This window comes from Notamacropus eugenii, chromosome 4, assembly GCF_028372415.1.
Source record: "Notamacropus eugenii isolate mMacEug1 chromosome 4, mMacEug1.pri_v2, whole genome shotgun sequence".
In the NCBI taxonomy this organism is placed as follows: Eukaryota; Metazoa; Chordata; class Mammalia; order Diprotodontia; family Macropodidae; genus Notamacropus; species Notamacropus eugenii.
Genome location: NC_092875.1, coordinates 118,014,368 through 118,030,414, shown reverse-complemented (window position 1 = coordinate 118,030,414; position 16,047 = coordinate 118,014,368).

The following is a 16,047-nucleotide window of genomic DNA, read 5'->3' as shown; positions in this document are numbered from 1 at the left end:
TGCTTCAATCCTTTAACAAAGCACATATGTCATTCATCTATTTCAGGGGAGTCAGCATCCTGAACTTCAGAGAAAAAACAGAGAAATTAAAAGTCAACAGACTTGCTTCCAAAGTGACCATCAACATACATACATTTTTACCAGAAGCCAATATCTAGATTTCTCCAAGTGGAGGGGAGTTAGGGGGGGCTTAGCGGCTTCTCAGAGTCCTCCTCTGGTCAAACAAACACTTCTGGTCAGTAAGCCCCAAAGTAAAACATCACCCTCAGAGTATTTATACCCTTTTTAGAGTCAGAAGGCATAACCCTCTGACCTAGTGCCTCAGCTTGGGACCTCCTACAAACCAACTCCTCTAGTCAAACTTCCCACAATGGAGAGGCCCATCAATGGGTGGGAAAGATCTTCCTCAGTCACATTCAAATAGAGGCATTCTACTTCTTGATTATACTAAAACAAAAACAACAAAAGATCTTACTTTACTTGCCATTGCAATACTCTACCCTGTCCACTGAGAATTAGAGGGGATTTCAATATGCTATGGCTACTTGTGAATTAACTGGCATAGTAAACAATAATAATAATATAACATGTTACATTATGTAATTTATATGTTACATAATTTTAATTATACAATAGCATTTATATAGTACTTCAAAGTTTGCAAAATGCTTTAATCACATTTTATTCTTAATAACCTGAGAAGTAAGCACTTTCATTCCCCAATTTTACAAATGAGAAACTTAGAGATAGGTTAAATGACTTGGCTAGGGTCACACAGCTGTCTGAGGCCAGATTTGAACTCAGTTCTTCCTGACTCCAGCTTTGGTACTCTATCCACTGTTCCAGTTATAGGATACTGAAGAGGGAAGAAAAAATACTCTAAGCTAAAAGGATAGTTTTGTGGAAAAACACAATACAACACAGCATTTTGTAATTGTGATGACCAGTCTTGGACCTGGAGAGGAAATGAGGGAATGGATCTTTTTCTTATCACTGGAGAAGAGGGAGACAACATAGTCACATGGAGCATACACCATCACACATAGTTAATGTATGGAATTGGTTACTTAAATTTTTGTTGTTGTTATAAGGGAAAGATCATAGTGGGAAGGGTAGATGGGGAGAACTATGATGTGAACGCAAAAGTCATCAATAAAACACAATCGAGTAATACAACCAAATGGTCACTTTGCATTTGGGATTGGAACTATGAAGTGATTGTAAAGCTGCCCTGTAGTTTATGTGTGTCTTGTGCTTCCCTATTTTACCAGAATTTAAGAATCTATACAAGTCATTTGTTTAATCATGACCTTATGACCTGGGTGAATGACAGCAGACTGGGTATACCCTACATAGAGAAGGGGTCAGTGGAAGAGAGTTGTGAGAAGACAGTGATAATTGATGACTGACAAAACCCAAGAAGCACTCATGGTGGGAGTACTATGTGTCTGAAATGCAGCCTGAAGGACACCTCTTTTTTACTTGCTTTCTGTTTCAAGAGAAACAGGACCTCATGATCCTGCCTATTGACAGGACCAACATGTGACTCTTATCTGTATACACATGGACTGCTCCCCCAAGGAGACTGAAAGCTTTTTGCTAAAAGGAACTATTTCTTTTTTGTATATATCCTTTTTGTATCCATCATCAACATCATCATCATCATCATCATCATCATCATCATCATCATCTTCATCATGATCATCATCATCATAGCTAGTATTTATATAGCACCACCTACTATGCGCTAAGCATTGTACTAGGTGCTTTACAAATGTTATCTCATTTGATCACAACAACCTCGGGAGGTAAGTGCTATTACTATCTTCATTTTACAGCAGAGGAAACTGAGGCAAATAGGTTAAGTAACTTGCCCAGGGTCACACAGCTAGGAAGTATTTGAGGCATGATTTGAATTCAGTTCTTCCTGACCTGAGTGACATAGGGAGAAAAGTAAAGGGCACAGACCTAATCCTTAAGTGATACTCTCAATAAGTATCCTTGTCCTCAGAAAAGGACATAGGTAGAAAAAGAACCAGGACAAAATGATCAAAGTCTGACCTTAAAAACAAAGAGTATTCAGGAGAAAAGAATGATCGACAGATCATTCTTTGGAGAAGTCCAAAAGGATGAAGGTTGAGGAGGTTGTTAGATTTAGTAATTAAGACATCACTGGTAACTCTGGAGAGATCAGTTTTAGTTGAAAGATAACGTTAGAGACCACTTTGAGGAGGATTGAGAGCAGATTGAGAGGAGAGGAAGTAAAAATACTGATCATAGACAGCTTTCTGAAGTTTAGCCACAAAGGGGAGAAGAGATATAGGATACCAGCTAGAGGGGGTACTCTGATAAGTGAACTTTTTTTTTTTTTTTAAGGATGAGGGAGATATGAGTCTGTTTGTAGACAGTGGAGTAATGAGCCAGTAGAGAGGAAAAGACTGCAGGCAAGAGAGGAATGGCAGTGCGGCCACAATTATAATATGAGGTATTAAAGTTGGAAGCCCTGAATTTGAATAATGACTCCACTTAATAGTTACTGTATGTGATCTTGGGCAAATCATATCATTTCTCGGAGTCTTATTTCCTCTTTTTAAAAATGGGGCTAATTTCTTTACTACAGAAATAAGATTGTTTCAAGGGTCAAATGAACGAGCAGAAGTGAAAGTACCCTGTAGCTGGCGTTTGTGCAAGTGTAATAAGATATTACTGTTGCCCATTCTTACATCACAGAATTATAGATTAAAGCTGGGAGTGATCTTAGAAGATATCACATCCAATCACTTCATTTTAAAGTTGTGGAAACTGAGGCTAAGATAGATTAAATGACTTGCACTGGCTCACACAGCTAATTAAATATCTGAAGTAAGATTTGAACTCAGATCTTACTGAACACCATGTTGCAAAACTGCTCTTTCCTCCAAAAACCTAGTGGATATACCACAAATCCACCCCAAGGTTTCATTCATACAAAGGCATATTCCCAGCTCAGTGTCTTGTACTCTTAGACAATCAATGTTTGTTGAATGAATGAATGAATGAATTTAAGAGTACTGAAGAATTAACTTTTTATTTGACTATTCCTTGAATATTTCGTATATGTCAATATGTTTCCTTTGACAAGACTTCAGAAGATGATGTATTTAGTTTTAGAGAGGAGGAGTCAGAAATCTTTCTTTTTTTACCTTAAGAGCTTTTTTTAAGGGCCACTGAGCTCCCATGCATGGGCTTCACATCTCTATCCCACTGTTCTTTTTGGGGCTGTCAAACGGTTCTGCTTTCTCTGACTTCAGCATTTTCATTTTATGAGGCTTTCCTGGAAGGGAACAGTGACATTTATGATTTAATTTAAAGACTGTACATTGCAATAACCAGGCACCATGGGAGGATAGGCAGGGGCCACTAGTTTGCACCTCTGAAGGAAGAGGTGGCTGAATTGTGACAAGTACCATAATCCTTAAGGAGGTTTACTTTACTAGAAGAATGTCAGATCCTCCCTCCCCCCATCAGACACAGAACCCAGGACCATGCTGTGTAGACAAAGTATGTAGGAAAAAGGATAGGAGTTAGAATGGTATAATAATCTGATCTGATCTGATCTCAAGGGCTATCTCATAGCAGAGGGAGCAATCTGTGTTGCCCCAGAGAACAGAATTAGGACTAATGGGTAGAAATGATAGGAAATATGTTGTATGAAATGAGATCTGTCCCTATTTTGCTCATAGGGTACCTCTGAGGAGGTACTACCATCAGCTATGTTCTCTTCAAACTTGGACCAGCCTAAAGCTCCCTAGACTATTTCTCCATCTTGTTCCAGTGAGCACCTTTCCCTTCTTAGCCCTTTTTTGCATTTTAGCTCCCTTTGTATGTACTATCTTCCTCTACGAGAATGTAAGCTCCTTGAGGGTAGGGTTTTTCTTTTATTGTGCTTGTATTTGTATTTCCAGTACTTAGATTAGGCCATCCCTTGACTCAATTCTTAAAGAGGTCTATTCGTTGAATGGGCATTACCTCACTCAAAATGAGAACCTGAAAAGACCTTACCTTAAAAGAGCCAGGGTCTCCCATTGCATGGTGGGTCATCTCCAGTAATCCTGATGAATATCAGGTCACTGGACCCAGATAGCTCAGGAGGAGAAAGGGAGGCTGGTGACCTTGTACAGCCCTCCCTCACTCAAATCAAAGTCAACTACAAGTCATGTCTTCATTCCCTGATGTCACGGTCCTTTTGGAGTATGAAGGACAAACACAACAACTTAGTACAGAGATTGATACATAGGAAGTGCTTCCTAAAGGTTTATATCTTCTCTCTCTCTCCCTCTCTCATATCTATTAGTCATCTATCTATCACCTATCAATTATCATTTGTCTATCATATCTATGGTATCTATGTATTTATCATTTGTCTATTATCTATTGTCTCTATCAGTCATCCATTTATCTATCATCTATCAACTATCATTTATCTACCATCTTCATCTGACATCTATCTATGTATCTACCATCTATTATCTCTGTCATCTGTAAATGTATCTATCATCTCTATTCTGTCACGTATCTATTATTTATCATCTGTCATTTATCTATCTTCTATACTCATCACCCATATATCTATCCATCCATCCATCCATCTATCCATCCATCCATCTATCTATCTATCTATCTATCTATCTATCTATCTATCTATCTATCTATCTATCTATCTAACTAACATCTATTACATATCATCTCTATATCATAGATCCTAGGATTATATAGTGCTGGAAGAAACCTCAGAGACTATCTGGCCTATCTTCCCCTTTCTTTTCCCTCCTCAATTTTATAGCTTATAATGCTTGAGGCAGAAGGGACCTAAGAACTTATCAATTACAAAGAACTAGAAATTTTCAATGAGAAAACTCCAACCCAGGGAAGCAAAGAGAGTTGACTTGTACTTGTCAGAAGTGGGATTTGAACACAGGTCCTCTTCCAACTCCAAAGGTAACATTCTTTCCACTGAGTCATGCTGCTCCTCAGAATCAAAGGAGATACCATATATAAAGCACTTTATAGGTGGAGGAAATTACTCAAAATTACTTACAAATAAATGACCAACTCAGTAGTTCTTTGGACCACGTTTGCACTTGGAGAATCAAGGTTCAAATCTGAGGGCTCCTACTTATTACATATGGGATTTGGACAAATCATTTTACAACTCTGAAACACAGTTTCCTCATCTGTAAGATGAGGGGTTTGACTGAATATTTTCAAAGGCAGAGGTTCTTCACCTTTGTTGTTTGTGTCATGGACTCCTTTGCCAGTCAAGTGCCATTTAAGTGGCCCATGTCCCACTTTTAAAATACTGTTTGTTGCCCATATTCGTAATTGAAGGAAATTTCAGCTAGAGGTTAATAGAAATAACTTAACTTCTAATCCCTGCTCTAAGGTATCTTAGAGTTCAAAGTCCTATGATCTATGCTCTATGAGTAATTTGAGCTGTCCAACATTATCATAGACCATTTCTGGTATTAAGTTCCTTGTCGACAAAAGTATTCAAATAGAGGTTGGATGGCCATGTTAATATTCTTCTCTTCTTTCAAGACTCTGTTCAGGTATTATTCCATGATTTCCTCAGCTGAAAGTGATCTTTATATCCTCATATTAATTTAGAGCATATTGGCTTTCCCCAAGAATCACAGAATTTCAGAACTGGAATGGCAAGAGGGGACCTTAGAGATGACTAGTCCAAGTTCCTTATCTTATAGGAGAGGAAACTAAGGAAATTGTAAGGGAGTGAATGTTTTTCTAGATGTGGTACAACATAAGACCACTGGGCCACTGAAGGTAAGATTTACCAAAAGAGAAAATAAGTTATGTGAGGGAGAATAAGAGACACCTAGAAAGATCAGATTTCTAACTTCTTGAGGGCAGGAACTCAAAATCTTAGTATTTATCTCTGCTGCAAGGCTTAACACAGGACTCTGCACATAGTAGGTACTTAATAAGTATTTGTTAATTAAAACAAGCACACCATAGTTATGGAACAATTTTGTCTCAGCCCAAACAGATATCATCATTTTTGTCCAGAAAGAATTTGCTTTATTCATTGATTCGTGTTCAACACATATTTATAAATTTCTTTAAAATCCTACTCTAATGCCTTTGCATGAAATACAAATAGTTCCTGGGTTCAAGAACTCTACATTCAAGGACACCAAGCTGGCCATTCCTATCAAACATGTGAGAAGTGCAGTCCCAGGTGGCAAGAGAGGACATGGTGGCCAAATGGAAATCGCTCTTGAAATGTTTCTAGGCAGCATTGTCTGTTGTCAGAGGATGTTGTGACAGCAAGGAAGAATGAGTCTATTTAGGATTTTCTTATGGTCATAGGCTTTGGGGTTGGCCAGGACCTACATCAATAACTTGGGATGAGGTTCCAAAGATATTGTAGCGTAGTAGGAGGAGTACTAGACCTGGAACATGGAAAGACCTCTCTTCATGTGCTGCACCTGTTACTTACTAACTGTGTGTGCTATACTTGACACGTTGTCTCACTTGAACCTCAGTTTCTTCATCTGTACAACCAATATAATAATATTAGTGCTATCTACATTCCAGGAAGATCGGGAGCAAAGTTTTTGCAAGCCTGAATATATTATGAAAATTTAAACAATTACTATCAAAATCATTGAAGGGTGTAGAAGGAGAAGGATGCAGGGAGGGGTGTGGTTTGGAAGTAAATGCACCCAGATGAAAGGTGAGGCTGGTATATCAGTAATGTAACGATTTATATTACTCTTCTGACTAGCTCTGTGTGATGCCTTTTATGGGTCAATAACCTCATCTATTTCCTAAGATTTGGCTTATAGGTATGTATACAGCTTCAAGAAGAGCAAGACCTGGAGGGAAAATAATGAGGCAGCTAAGTGGCATAGTAGCGTTGAACTCAGAATCAGAAAGACCTGAGTTTGAATCCTGCCTCATATGCTTACTAGCTTTGTGACCCTGGACAAGTTACTTATCCTCTTTCAACCTTAGATTACTCACATGTGTATATAAATATATATGTATATATGTATACACACAAACATGTATGTATGTATACACACATAGACACATATGTACATATGGATGTATGGATAGATAGATATAGATAGATTGATGGGATACACACATATCATCATCTACCTCATAGGGTTGTTTTGAGAATCAAATAATGTGTGAAGTGCTTTGCAAACATTAAGGCACTATATATCACCATCACTACCACTACCACCATTATCACCATTATCCTCATAATCATCATGATCACCATTGTCACTGTCATCCTCATCCTCATCCTCATCCTCATCCTCATCCTCATGCTCATCATTATATTGGCTTTGCCTAGGTTGAGAGGCTGGAAAGAGCCTCCTTTAGACCTTTATAACCTCTACCCACTTCAAGCCTCTCCCTATTTTAATTCATCTTCCATAATCTGCTCTAGTTATTTTCCCTCAATGTAGGTCTGATCATTGATCATGTTGACCTACTCAATAAACATCAACGGCTCTCTTTTACTTCTAAGATCAAACATAAACTCATTTACAGCCCTTCACACACCGCTCCCTTCCTCCCATTCCATTTTCCTTATGCCTTATTGCATTTTGTTCTGAGATGCAGACTTGCTGCCTGGCTCCATTGTCAGTTTTCCTGGATTTGCACTAGCTATACCTGTTGTCTGAAATGCACCCCTTCTACACCAGGATGATTTAGCTACATGAAGCCTTTCCTATGTCTCCACCTCCCCCTTCCTCGGACATAATTACCTTGTATTCACTTTGTATGTATTCTACATAAACTTATATATGCACATGCTGTCTCCCTCATTACAGTGTAATGGCATGGGCTATTTCACTGTTGTCTTTGGAGACAATAGCTGGAATCATAATATTAGATAGGATTATAAGGGAGAAAGTATAGAGAGCAACAAAAGTACTCACATTTAAGGGAAGGTAGAGGAAAAAGAGGGCAGCTAGATGACACAGTGGATAGTGTGCTAGGTCTGGGGTTAGAAAGACTCATCTTCCTGAGTTCAAATCCAACATCAGACACTTACTAGTTATGTGACCCTGGGCAAGTCACTTAACCCTGTTTGCCTCAGTTTTCACATCTATGAAATGGAGGAGGAAATGACAAACCATTCCAGTATCTTTGCCAAGATCACAAAGAGTTGGACACAACCAAAATGATTGAACAACAACAAAAAGAGGAAAAAGAAGCCACTGAGGGACCCACAAGAGGGATTGTCAGAGAGGCAGCAAGAGAACCAGGTGCGATATAGTGGTAACAATGGAGGACAAAATTTTCAGAAATTTTCCTGATGCCTAGTAGCTAGGTGACTCAGTGATAGGGATAGAAGGACTAAAAATGAAATGCTTCCTTTCATGCAGAAGTTTACACTCTGCTGGGGGTGGGGAGGGGAGAGATATAAAATGCATACAAAGGGAAGGGTGTGCTGGCACAACCTCTAACTAGCTTGAGAGATTCTATCATATTTTCAGTGAGAGCACTTATTACGTAGAAATAAGCAATCACGACAAATCAGAGCTTGATTGAACGTTTTGCTAATTGTTTAGTCTCAAGAAAATGTTCATAATGCAGATTAAACTTAAAAGTATGTGTACGTACAGTTTTTCCTCCCTAGATTCTGATGTTTAAATATTTACCAGCATGTGCCTGCAAGTAGGTTTATATAAAGTATATGCAAAATAATGCAACCTAATTTCAAGAGGGACAGAGCACTGACACCTAAGGAAAAATGTCTTTTACAGGATGTGGCACCTGAACCGTGCTTTGCAGGAAGATAGGGATTTCAAAAGACAAAGATGAGGAGGCAAGGCATTCCACACACAGAAGGTAACCTGTGGTGAAGCAGAGGAAGGCAATGTAACACTATGTGTAGGAAACAGCTAGCGGGACAATCTGACTGTTCAACAATGTCAAACACCACAGTGAGGTCAATGAGGATGAGGACTGGAAAGCACCATTGCATTTGGCAATCAAAAAGTTGCTGGAGACTTTTGAGGCAGCAATTCTGTTTAGAAAGGAAATATGGTGCCATGGAAAGAGAACTGGATTTGGATCCAAGAGCTCCTGGGCTGAAATCCTTTCCCCAGTGCTTACTAGCTGTGTGCATCATTTAACCTCTCTGTCTCATGTTATTCTTTTATGAGATAGTTACATCTGTGTATGGTTGAAGGCAGAAGGGAATTTGAAGGACTGATTAAGATGTTGAAGAGGGAGGGAGTAATTGAAGGCTAATGTACCATAGAGTCAGGAGAGACAGAAGGGTTAGTTTTGGAAAAGAGAAAGAACTTTTTTTTTATGGGAAAGGGGCAAAGAAATGGAAGAGAGGTGAAGAGGTATTGATAGGCTGAAGTGATACATTGCCTGTGTTTGAGATCCCCATTTTTCTCAGTTAAAAGGGGACTATAGTCACAGAAGCAGAAAGGAGGTGAAATTTGAGACTTTGAGAAGGGAAAAAATTTGAAATACTCAGAACCAAGAGTCAATGAATGAGATTGTTAAGAAGCATTGAGACCTCCCTCAGTTCTGGGCCAGATAAGCATGATTCTCTGATATTTTCTGGTAATACTCTGAGATCTGGGAGCAGAATCAGAGAATGCTAATGGTCAAGGTGACCTGAGGTTGGTCACAGAATAAGGTTTGTAGAATCACAGGTAAAGAGTTGGAAGGGACTTAAAGGCCCCCCTTCCAAACTCTTCATTCTATACATAAGAACAATAAGAGATTAAGTGACTTGCTTAGAGAGATTAAATGACTTGCCCAAATAAGATCACACAGGAAGTAAATGGAAGAGCCAGGATTTGAAATCAGGTCTTCCAACTCCAGATTCTATACTCTTTTCACTTAGCCACCCTGCCTTTCACAATGCTTGACAGATAGTAGGAACTTAATAAACATTTGTTGATTGATTTGATATTAAGGGGGTGAGGGAGTATCAATGAGGAAGTCGTTAAAGTTGCTGACCATGGTAACCAGGCTGGACAGGGAGTCCTCTGTCCAAGAGGAGGTTAATGGAATAGACAAATTGGAAGTGATCCAGTAACTATTGTCATGAATCACTCAGTTGTTTTTGACATTATAGCTCTCATATTCTGGTAATACTAATTATTATATACACACAGTTATTAAACTGGTAATAGCAGGCTAAAAGGTGATGAAACAGAAGAATCTCCAGCATTTTTCTCTGAAGTATATTACATTCAGAGTGATAAAGAGCATAATGGCCTCTCAGTGAGGTGAAGCCCTTCTCCCTAGAGGGCACTTTGTCACTGGCGCTCACAGCTTGTCATGATTGTCTCCAGGTATCAAATCATCAGCAAAGCCTTTGCCCACCAGGACTGGCTCTTTCTCTCTTTGCTCAGCCTTTTGATCAGGGGCAGCTGGTGCTAAGACTAGGCTCAGCAGCAGTTCCCTGGGGTTTCTTCTGATGTTTTCAAAGGTTGAAAAGTAATTTAGAGCTTTTGTGTGGAAGGCCATAGGTTCAGGGAGCATTTCTATAGGTGAAGGGGGAGTTAATTAGACCCAATCACCATTTGACTAGTTCCTCACAATTTAAAAATCCTCAGGGGGAGCTACTTATCTCTTAGCAGGCACAAAGTCAGCAGCTGTACAAATTAGTAGTTTGGGGAATTGCCTATGGAGGGCGAGCAGAGCTGTGGCCTTTTAAATCTTACTATGCATTGCTAAACTATGTGATTCACAGAGACCCAGGATTTTGGGATTGGAATGGACCTCAGAAATCATTTAGTCCAAAACACACCTGATCAGAAATCCCCTTTGCTGCATCACCCCATCCCCTTGGTAGATTGTAAACTCTTTGAGAGCAAGGATTGGTTCCCCCTTAGTCTCTATATCCTTACCTCTAAGCATAATGCCTTGCACAAAGCAAGTGCTAAATTAAATTGTTATATCACTTATCTAGGCAACCACTACTTGAAGATCTCTCTCAATAGGGAACTCTCTAAATCCTAAGGCAACCCATTCCATTTTGGGAAAGTTTTGATTGTTAGGAAAATCTTCATTATAGCAAGTCAAAATCTGTTTCCCTTTCACTTATACCCACTTGTCCCACTTCTACTTCCTGGGGTCCAATAGAATCAATTCCATCCCTTATCTTGATGACAGCCCTCTAATATTTGAAGACAGCTTTTGTGTTCTCCCTATCACCCCATAGTCTTTTCTTTGCTAAATGCCTTTAGTACCTTGAATTTAGTACTTTGAATCCTCACCTGGCATGGGCTCCAGTCCCTTCACCATCCTGTTCTCCCTGTTTTGATATCTGTTTAACACTATCCTTCTTAAAATGTGGTGCCCAGAACTGTATACATTAAACTATTTTTGAGCCCTGAAGAAGGTTCTGTTTAATATTGTGTTCCTATTATGCAATGTACTTCATGAAATAAATTTCAAATCATAGCTACAAATGACCCTCAATGTATTTTGAGTCATCAGGTAGAAAACATATTTACTGATCTAAAAGATCCCTATGCATATAATCGTAACAACTATTTCTATAGTAACTAATCTACTTAGAAATCCGATAACCTGAACAGTATGTGCCCAAATAAGCACTTTCAAACTAAGAAGGGAATTAGCATGCATTATTTATATACTGCATTTATTGCCAACTTTGTTGGAAAAGGTGAAAATCATAACAAGCTGATGAGTTTGTATGTAAAAACTGAATAGACATAGTTAGGAAGCAGAAAAGTAAAGGAGAAAAATCACTGGATAAGAAGTCAGATGGCCTGAGTTCTTGTTTCAGTGACACCATGTACAAACTATGTACATAGACCCTGGGCATAACCTTGGGCAAATGACAAGCTCCCTGAGACTCATTTTTCTCAACTATATGATGTAGATAACAGGCTGGATATATAGATCTGGGAGTTATCGACACAAATAAGTAGAGAAATATATAGGTATAAAAAAATAATTAAGGTATAGAGACAAATGAGAGGTAGAAAGACAGATAGATAAATATTTATTAATCACATGCTATATGCCAGTCACTGTGTTAAGTGCTTAGGATACAAATACAGGCAAAGGAGACAATGTATACCCTCAAGGACCTTATGTTGTCCTTGGGGAAGACAACATACAAAAAAGAGCTGGAAAGAGTTGGTCTGGGCACTTGCATGAGGACGTGTTCCAGATGGGACGGGGTAGATGTCTTGAGAGTGATTTGAGTTAGGAGTGAAGTAAGCATGGTTGGGGTACCTCATAAAATGGCAGTTTGGAGCTAGTGACTCACCAAGAGGTAACAGAGATCTTGAACTGGAGTCCAGTAGGCATCTTAAGCCCAACTTGTCCAAAACTGAACTCGCTGAATTTCCTCCTAAATCCTCTCTGCTCCCATATTTTCCTATAATCTCCCAGTCTCCCAGGATCACAATTTTTGTGTCATCTTTAATTCCTTATTATTTCTCATTCTTATCCAACTGGTTGGCAAATCCTTTCAATTCTTTTTTCACACCATCTCTCTTATATGTCCTTTTCTCTGCTCTGATTCTGTCCCCAACCTAATTCGGGCCTTCATCAACTGAAACCTATACTATTACACTAGCCTGATGGTTGTTTTGCTTGCCACGTCTTTATCTGTTCCAATTCATCCTTTATTCAGACAATTCTTAAAGCATTGACCTGACCATTCAACAATATGGCAGTGGCTTTCTATTACCACTGGGATCAAATACAAAATTTTCTGTTGGACTTTTTTTTAAAGTTCTTTGTTACCTAGCTTCCCCTATCTGTCGGTTTTCTTATATCTTACACATACCCCTCCCCCCATGTACCCTTTGATCCAGTGGCTTTGGACTCCTGGCTTTTCCTGAGAAAGACTTCCCATCTGTCAGCTTTGGACAATTTCTTTGACTGTCTCCCATGCCTGGAATACTTTCCCTGATCATCTCTACCTCTGGGCTTTCCTGGCTTCCTTCAAGTCCCAATTAAAATCCCATCTTCTATAAGAAGCCTCTCCCATTTGTCTTAATTTTAGTTCCTCCCCTCTTGTAATTATTTTCTATTGATGCTATATATAGTTGTTTGCATGTTGTCTCTCCCATTTATGAGCTCCTAGAAGGCAGGGAATGTTTTCTGCCTTTCTTTGCATTCCCAACACAATGCAATGTTTGACACATAGTAGATAATTACTAAATAATTACTGCCTGACTGTAGTGCTGACAGATGGATGTAATCCTTGTTCCAGAAGGTCTCTGTGGACACAAAGGACCCAGGGTACACTTTGGAGACTTTTCACCTATCTGACATTTTTAGTAATATCTCTAGGTTGGCCACCAGCTCCTCTTAAATTCATTCAGATATTCTCGATCAAAACCGAGAAGAGAGTTTTTTTTTAAACAAACTTAATAAGGGATTGCATAAATCCATACAGTCAAGGGACAGTCCTAATTCAATCACCATCAGTAACTTCCCTTGTCCTTGTACAAGCTCTTTGACTTACAATACTGCCCTGACTGGAGCCCCAGCAATAGAGAAGCCTGGGGTTTTCTCTTCTATATCCTTGCTCTGTGCATTATTGCTCTTTCCTGGCAGTTATGGGTGCTTTACTCGTCTGTTGCTCCTGTCCTCTGCTATTAGTAGGTTACAGGTTTCCTTTTCCCTATTACCATTGTCCTTTCTTCTTCCTTAAGAGATTATTCCAGCTCTACACCATGGGATTAAACAAGAACCCTAGATGACAATACCATAGCTCTTTTGTGTGTTAGTATCAAAAAAGCTCTTGGCTATTATACCTTCTTTTGTCTTGTGCCAATATCCTTCAGTCACTCTCTAAACAAAGGGTCTTTCCAGGTGGCCAAGGGAATCTCATTTTCTTGGCCTCCTATGATTTTCTCTCATCACTCTCTCGATGTCTTCTGATTTTCTCTTACCATTCTCCATTGTTTATTAGCCATTTTATTTTTTTCCCTCTGGTACTTGAGCTCCCTCTTGGTCTGTACCTTCCAATGAGTTTTTTGGGATTCAGAAATACATTCTCTTTGTTTTCTTCATCTCCAATATTCATCATAGGAAGCTGAGCTACATTGTGTAAAGTATCCTAGGATATTTCTTGAAAAAGGAAAATGCAAGTGCTAGACCTGGTAGTCACTCTCAAAAAAGGATATTCATTACTTACAGGTAGAGATATAACCCTACCCCAATGGTGAAGATTTGTGTTCCACAGGATTAGATGTATCCTATGTTTCTCCTGAAGGCATAAATAGGGCCAATGGGTTAAAGTTACAGCAAATCCTCTTTTGGTTCAATATAAAGAAGAACTTTTAAATTTTGCTATGAGGTAGCACTGAATGTTATTCTGGGTGATCCAGTGCTCTCTCTTGTCTTTTGCACATGTGTGTAAGTGTTGATTAAGTACAGTGTTCTATAGAGTGATCAGAGGCATCAACCTTATATTCCTTATCTTTGCCTTTCTGTATGGAGTGGTACTGATTCATTGTCAAAGGCTATGTGGATTTGTGGACTTGCCCAAATAAGATTAGCTTAGGGTCTTCTCACACTGGAAAAGTCCAACCACCTTTTGAATTACCTGTACTTTAATTGATGCTAATGATATGATCTTGACATAATGATATCAGCTACATAAAGGAGCCTAGAGGTATGCTTAGATACTACAAAAATAGTTTATTCTTAGTATACAATCACTAAGCAAACAGTGAGAATTACTGGTACTACCCATATAAAACACATACCAAGTGATGCTGAGCTTTCCTCTCTCTCAGACCACAGTACACTCAGGCAGTGGATCAATCTGGACCCAGGTGTTCTAGGATACAGGCAATATAAGTTGGTTTATGTCCCCCACTTCTACTCCCCTTTGTGCAGGCAAAGAATTGAGGCCAAAAAGCTAAATGAACTCTCATCATTGAACTTATAGCACTGAAAATGGAATTGGGATGTTGGTTCAATTCTGAGAGTGGAATTTAGGATTTTATAAAAAGTAGAAGAACTCAGGAAGGTTGGTACTTTCCCTGATTTTAGTCATCTAGCAAATGACAAAGGTTTAAGAAGACTTCTAGCCTCTCCTAGCCTATTGTGTGGAGTAGTGAATAAGTTAAATTTCCAGCAGCAGCAAAGATGCACCATCTGCATCTCTTATTCTCTTTGGCATCTCTTATTCTTTCCAACTTGGAGCATGTATCTTCTCTGCCACATCAGGTCACTTTCTCTATTTATCCTGAGTCTAAAGCTCCTACTGCTCCTATGCCAATTGGGAGGGTAACTGCAGAATAAATAGGGATTGGAGTTAGCCTTTCAATTAGAACTGTCTGACAGTGTAGTGGTCTGCTTTGTAAGGTGATACTTTTTCTGAACGTGCTTTATAAGAGTCTGGATGACTGTTGAGTAGATTGTGGATGAGAATCCCTGTACTAGATAGGGTTAGGGGTAAAAGATCTCCAAGGGTCCTTCTGTCTCCAGCATTCAATAATTCTATCTACTCATAGGGTACTTATGCTAATCACATCTATTGAATAGGGTTATTTTTTATTGTATCTTTCAAAGAATCTTGAATAGCTTTGTTGAACAGATGGGAGATACCTTGTTGGAAGGGAACATTTAAGATAGTACCTGGCTCTATTAAATTAGCAGGATCCTGTATTTTCTCTTTTAGATAGTTGTAAAATAGCAAACCTGTCTATTCTCTACTAATACCTTCATTAAGCATGCTCTTGCTGCATGTGTAGAAGAATCTCCTAAACATTTTTTTGTAAATAGGTAAGTAGACATATAGATTGTTTCTTTGTTCAGTCATTTCAGTTGAGTCTGACTCTTTATGACCCCATCTAAAGTTTCCTTGGCAAAGATAGTTTGGGGTAGTTTGTCATTTCCTTCCCCAGCTCATTTTATAGATGAAGAAACTGAGGCAAATGGGGATAAGTGACTTGTCTAGGTTCATATAGCAAGTAAGTATCTGGCCAGATTTGAACTAGGGAAGATAAATCTTCCTGACTTCAGCTCTAGCTCTCTATCCACTGTATCACC